The sequence below is a fragment of the Meleagris gallopavo genome, chromosome 4 (assembly GCF_905368555.1).
Source record: "Meleagris gallopavo chromosome 4, MGAL_WU_HG_1.1, whole genome shotgun sequence".
NCBI classification, from domain to species: domain Eukaryota; kingdom Metazoa; phylum Chordata; class Aves; order Galliformes; family Phasianidae; genus Meleagris; species Meleagris gallopavo.
In genome coordinates, this window is record NC_139407.1 from 68,035,462 (window position 1) to 68,042,364 (window position 6,903).

At 48.4% G+C, this 6,903-nt stretch overlaps 1 long non-coding RNA gene across 1 annotated transcript; it reads right to left on the bottom strand.

Moving 5' to 3' along the window:
• Window positions 1–2,323: 2,323 nt before the first annotated feature.
• LOC146544553 (uncharacterized) lies at window positions 2,324–6,025 on the bottom strand. Its single transcript, XR_014882796.1, has 3 exons — window positions 5,933–6,025; window positions 3,312–3,506; window positions 2,324–2,448 (listed from the first exon to the last, which is right to left on the bottom strand). It is a non-coding gene; the product is annotated as an uncharacterized LOC146544553 (long non-coding RNA).
• Between the last annotated feature and the right edge of the window lie 878 nt (window positions 6,026–6,903).

A 6,903-nucleotide genomic window follows, 5' to 3' on the forward strand; every position in this document is an offset into this window, starting at 1 on the left:
GGCAAGCTCAATAGCCTGGAGGTTCCCAGGCACAAGATCCTCTTTCTCTGCCCCAGTAAGTCACCCATTGGTTACACAGGTTGGATATTAGGAAAAACTTCTTTGAAAGAGAGACCAAGTGTTGACACAGTCTGCCCAGGGAGGTGGTGGAGTCCCTGTCCTGGAGGTGTTCAAGAACCATGGAGATGCAGTACCAAGGGATGTGGTTAGTGGGCACAGCGGGGATGGGTTGGCAGGTTAGTTTTACTAAGCCATTTTATGTATGTTCTCTATAGAATGATTTGTGCCTAGTTAGTAATTAATTATAATTAATTTTAGCATCATATCCACTATAAGACAGGAGAAACCCCAATAGCGTACCAACAAAACTCCCACAGCATCCTCTCAAGTCCTGAGATCTAAAAAGTATTGATGGCCCAAACCTACCATGCAGTATGGGACTATGAAGTGGCCAACAAGCTCCTTTCATTCTGGTGACCTGTCTTTGGTCACAGCCAAGAGTGGTTGGCGAGAGAAGAGTGTCAGAATGCAGCAAATACTTTGCAATACTTCCCCCAAATATCCAGTCAGCTTCCAACAATGTGGCTTCCAGACTTCCTGTGCTATAGATTGCTTTCATATTTAATTACCTATAGTGTATTTTTCTTCTGTGAATGTATCTAGTTGCTTTACGAACCGCCATAGATTTTCGACATCCATGATATCCTGTTGCAAGGAGTTCCACAGCCTAATTACACCCTGGGAGAACCACCTCCTTCTTTGTTTTGGGCTTGCAATTCACTGGTTTCATCTGATGTCCTGAAATTCATACTTAGGCAGAGATGGGGAACACACTCTCCCAGCCCGCCTTTCACATACCACTCAGTGTTTTGGCCATAGCCCTTTTCAGATATCTCCCTTCCAAACTGATGAGTCTTCATCTAATTAGTGATACAGTAGCCACTACAGAGTTCTGAGCATCCTGGTGTCCCCATCTGAGTCTCTTCCAACTTCATTTGCCCACAGCTGGAATGTGCCCGGGGTGTACAAACATGAACAGCCCTTCCTGCGAGCACAGCTGAACCCTATGAGGCTCAAAGGGAGCCACAAAATCGCCAGCAGATGCTGGCTGCAGCCATCTGATGTTGGCTGCCCATAATAGCTGGTCTGCCATGCACGTCTGTCTGTCTCCTCACCACCTGCGTATCCTTGCCCAGGGATCCAGGGTCATTTCTATCAATATCGCTACAAAAAAAAAAAATCCAGGCTCACTCAAATCCCAACCCAAGGAATGATAAAACTCTCTCCATAAGCCTAGGGCTTGAGTATGGATGGTCCACCAGTAGACACCAATGTGAATGTCACAGAGAGAAGAGACAGTGGTGGGTCTTCCCAGCAAGAAGGCTGCAGGCACCAGGGGCTCAACAGAAGCAGGGGAGAGACTTTCCGTACAGAAAGGCAGAGAGAAAAGACACCAAGACAGCACAGATGGAACTAATTAGCTCTGCTGGGCACAACCCAAAATTGATGATGTCTTGTCAGACCCAGGCCAAGGTTTCGGCGAAGACATGAGCTGGGTCTTGGCACCACATGAGCCCAGAAGTGGCAATCAGCTCATGCTGGAAAGGAAACAGGGTCTGAAGGAGAGTTGTTTCAGATGGGAAATATTAAAATGTTTTTGGGAACCAGAAGCCAGTGGAAGGCTGAGCAAAGAGAGAGCCAAAGCAGAAGGGAGCAGTGAGTGACAGTGCAATGGGATGGTAGGGAGAGGCCTAGCCATGCATGGTGCTGGGCAGGAAGCAGGGTGCTGGGGAAGAGGAAGAAAGAAATTTGCTCTCTTGCCAAAATCTCCTTGGAAGAGAACAGCAAGTTCTCTTGGAGCCAAAATGGGGGAGGGGGATGAGCAAGGAAATGGACTTTAAGCCAAGATATCCACAGGAGGAGGGCAGGGGAGGGGAATCAGTGCTGGGAGAGGACCAGGGCTGGGGAGACAGCCTGAGGTCATCACAGGGGGGACCTCTGCTCCTTGGGTTACACAGGACAGAGGCAGGTGGTAGCACCAGTCTGACTGCCGGCACCTGCAGTAACACAAGAGGCAGAGGGGTCATCACATCCCCTGGCAATGCTGTGGCTTTCAAGCAATAAAACAGAAAGCAGTGTTTGCTTTGGCTTGGATGTGAAGTCGGGTTATGCAGCAAGCGTAGAAGCTGGGACTCAGGAAATGTGATGGTTGGACTAGATGATCTTAGTGTTCTTTTCCATACTTAATGGTTCTATGAAATTGGCTTTGCAGTTCTGAAATGATGGAAATGTTGCATTGGTACTCACCAGCTTAAGAGGATCGGTGGGCTCATGTACAGCAAGCAGCTGTGATATTACCCACAGCTCTACCGAGACAAGTATCTGGCATTCTGGATTCCCACATTTCTCCTTTTCTTCCTTCCCAGACGTCCAAGTATCTCAGCTCCTCTGACACAATATGCTCAGATCAGAAACATGGTGGCACCTGGGAAGGTCTCACATCCAGGGCCAGAAGTTGCTTCACCCTGATGAGGTTCCAATGGATCCAACCATGCATCCCCAGGGTCACCACTAGCTATTCCATCACCACCCTCTAGTGGCCACCTCTCATCTCATGGGGTATCCCTGTTTTCCACTCTTGCTCCTCGTTGGTAAGAATGAGATTAGACATTATTCCATTGAGGACAATTCTCCCCACTATAAGGGCATCTCAAGCAGCCCATAAACACAAACCCACCTAAAGCTCCAGCCCACAATGTATGTTGGTCCCCAGGACACTGTGAAGGTTACCCAGTGGTTGCAACTTGAGTTCTGCTAAGCTAAGACCCAAACCAAAGCTGTATGAAGTCAAACACGAACAGAAGTGTAAATGTTTTTCAACAAAATATCCCATGGAGATGTTAAAAAACAAATACATCCTGCTGTGTGAGCAGGCAAAAGAGAAGAGGAACCAAACTGGGAGGCAAAAAGGAAGTCAGTGACTGATGGGGTGGCACGTAGCTCAGACTGCTTGCATCACTCAGGATTTTTGCCTATTGCAAAATTTCTGCAACAAAAATCTGCCTGTTGTCCATCTCACTTGGATTGCTAAGAATTCCTTGAAAGGCAACCAAAGTGAGGTGAAGAAATCATCACAGAGGATTACTGAGCCTGAAGCCATTTGTCCTGCCAGCTTTTCCTGGTGACCTCTTGTCCTTGAGTTTTATCATACAGAATCTAACCATTCCTTATCCTCCCCCAGACCATCCATGACTTTCTGGACCACTCGTGAGTTTTCCCTTGCTCATCTCTCCAAAACTAAAAGTGCTTACCTGGCTATTTCTCATGGGCATGTCACTCCATGCCTTTGCTCTCCTCACTGCCCTTGTCTGGACATTCCTCCACTCCACTCCCTAGGTGGGGCATCCTTGGTTGACATGGAGCTACTGTGATATCTCCCTTCTGTTCTTTGTTCCATCATGAGAGTTCCAGACGCCCAGCCTGCTCCAGAGATGCTGAACTGGTGCCTGCATTGGTTAAAATTGTCAGTTGTTGGGTATGGCTTGGTCTCTTCAAGCCCCCATTGTGTGCATACATACAATAAGCAATAATCCAAGAGTACTGAGCAGGAAAGGCGTGGAGAAAGTGGGTCAGGTGGGAAGGAGTCAGTAAGCTTAGAGCTGAGCTACAAAGCGACAGAACTAGAGTAAGATCTCAAGGACGTGAAATGGGGGCTTGGAGAGATACTGACAGTGCAGAGGAGGGCAGGAAACTGCTTGGGCTTGCAGAGGAGTTCAGGGATGTGTGCATGACCCTCGTGCTGAGCACCTACTGTGAGCTCACAGCAACAAGGAGAGGCAGGTTCCTTATCCGAGGGGGGATGGAAAAACACAAGTGACCAGTTCCTGTGGCTATTCTTCCTTGTGAAAACCCGTCTGGATATCAGCGAGCTCCTCACTGATCTTTGTGCCTCTGGATTTGCAGAGTGCCTGTGTGCATCCCTAAACCAATGCAGCATTTGTGGCAGGACTTGAGATGGTAACACCAGAGGAGGACACAGAGGAGTGTCCATAGCAGAGCATCTCCTGGGACCATGACACAGCCCATTCTCGGCTCCCCCTGCTCCTGGGATGGGGATGGGTACAGGGAAAAGGACAGGTTTGTTCCCAGGGTGACGAGCTGTTTCTGTCCTCCATCCCCTCTCCAGGTGCTCTCTGCTAATCTTCCCTGCTCACACCACAAGCCCTTTTGTCTTTTCCTCCCCACCAGGCTAGGTTGATGAAGCCAATTTGGGCTCACATGTTGCTAAGCAACAATTATTATCCCTGACAACAGGAATAAATTGAATTTCCCCCATCTCCAGCATTTTATCTGAATTTTATCTACATTTGCATTTTTTGTGACACTCAGGCCTTGTAAGAAGCGTACTCGGTGATACTCATCTTCATCTCCATCGCTGTCCAAGCTTTTCTATCAGGAGCAGGTCTTTACCACAGCAGGTCCCAAATCTCTATTCTAGTTCAGCAAAACTTAGAATCATAGAATCAGGGAATTGTTTGAGTTGGAAGGGACCTTTAAAGGCCATCTGGTCCAACCCCTATGCAATGAACAGGAACACCTACAGCCTGATCTTGAATGTCTCCAGGGACGGAGCATCTCCCACCTCTCTGGACAAACTTATGGGGATGGAACTATCACTATCTACATGAAAGCAGTCAAATTGAGCCAAAAGTGAGTCCCTACAGAACTTTCATCAAGGGATCCTGGGGAGCTATTCACAGAAAGCACCTGCATTTGGTTGGAGCAATTACCATCCAGACATTAGTGTGCCTACAGTGGCATGAAACTCAATGGGGCTGCCCGAATATAGATGTGTTGCGTACTTGGTGCATGCTGTGGTATCTGGGACATCCTATTGGGGTGGCACAGGCTCTGTAAACATGGGTATGTGACTGCCAAAGCGGCATCGAGAGAGGGATGTGAGACCCTGGTTATCTAAAACAGCACTGACAACTGAACCATTGTCGTTGAACCATAGAATTATTAAGGCTGGAAAAGACCTCTAAGATCCCCAAGTCCAACCCCAGCCCATCCCACCTTGCTCAATGACCACAGGGTTACATCTCCATGGTTCTGGAACACCATGGAGATGTTTGGTGACTCCACCACTCCCTGAGCAGCTGTGCCAGTGCCTGACCACTCTTCTGTAGAAGAAATGTTTCCTGATATCCAACCTGGGCACAAAACAACAGGGCAATGAAAGCTCGGGCTGCGCTTGCTCTGGCAGAACATCCAAGATGCCAACTTAGCAGGTTTCAGAAAATGCCAGCTTCCTTTCCAAGAGAACAAGCTTCGCCCACGAAGGAAAGGAACGATAATAGCTCCATTCTGTGGCAGCCCCAATAAACAAAAGCGGTGTCAGAGCTCCTTCCATCAAGGAGACACAGAGGAACAGACTGCCCACGAAAATGCAAGGAATTTCCTGGGCATGGCCAATCCTCCTAGCGTGACCCAAGCTCACGAGCTAGAAATCTGAATCCCCACATTCGCTAGGTAGGGATTTCAATAAGCAGCAATTGGCCATCATTAAGCAGTGCTGTAAGGTGTTGAATCCTGGAAAAGGCAGCGGATCAAACAGAGCTGTATTCAGAGGGCAGGAAGGGGTTTTCTGAGGGACTTTCCTTGTGATGGAGAAAGGAAGGTAGCAAAGCAGTGGTTTTGTGGGCTATGAGCGGCTTTGGAGTGGAGAATAGAGTGGAAAAGCCACAGAGCTGGGAGAAATACTGCAGACTGCGGAGGATGGTAACAGCATTCCTGCACACAGAGCATCATTGCAGGCTTTTGGGAAGGTGAAATGAGTGCTGTTGTGTAACAGCAAGGAAAGCACAGGGACTTCAGTGACAAGCACAAGGAGGAGCACGGGTTACCACATGACACTTCCTCCTTGACCTACCTGCAAGGTCAGACTGCTCCTCACCACGTTCTCTGGGCTAAAAATCAAAGTATTCAAGTGGGATTTCTGCAGGCACATCCAGGACTTCCTGAAGGTTGCTGCAAAACATGGAGAATGGCCAAAACTGTCTCTTTCTGAGCAGAAAAGAGAATGAAGGCAATGCGTGAAATCCTTTTCCTTTGCCTGCTGTGGCCCGTAGCTAATGTGACCCAGCACTGTAAGGCAGCCCACAAGCTTTGCCAGGCCCTGGAGCGCTGAACTGAGGAGCCAGCACAAGCACTGACACCGTGAATTCCCAACTCTCCCAAGATTATGATGATTATAGAATCGCATAATCATTAAGGTAGAAAAAGAGCTCCAAGATCCCCAAGTCCAACCCCAACCCATCCCAGCGTGCCCACTGACCACGTCCCTCACTGCCACATTTCCATGGTTCTTCAACACCTCCAGGGATGGTGACTCCACCACTTCCCTGGGCAGCTTCTTCCCATGCATCGCCACTCTTTTGGAGAAGAAATGTTTTCAAATATCCAACCTGAACACGGTGATCTTTAAGGTCTCTTCCAACCTAAGCCATTCTATGAAAGGAAACTGAGGCACAGCTGAGCTCTACACCCCACCTCCATCCAAAGCACCCAACAGCAATGGCACATAAACTTGGGAGCTTCCAGACTAGATCCTGCTGTGGATCCATGTTAGCATGCATATGATGGCCCAAATGAAAGGTCTTCCTACTGATCCCGCTCTGCCTGGAGCTAAATGAGGATGCAGCCTCAAGAAAACAAACAGCTTGGCTGCAACCTGAAAACTGAGCCCAAACCCTATTAGGCACTATGAGAGAAAGATAAGCAAGCTCCAGAATGTACCCTCATCCACTTCTACCCAAGAAAAAGGGATGAGAGGGATAGGATGTACCCTGATTACACTGCCCTGAAAACAAACTGCTTATCTGCTGTGGTTCCCTGCCCACC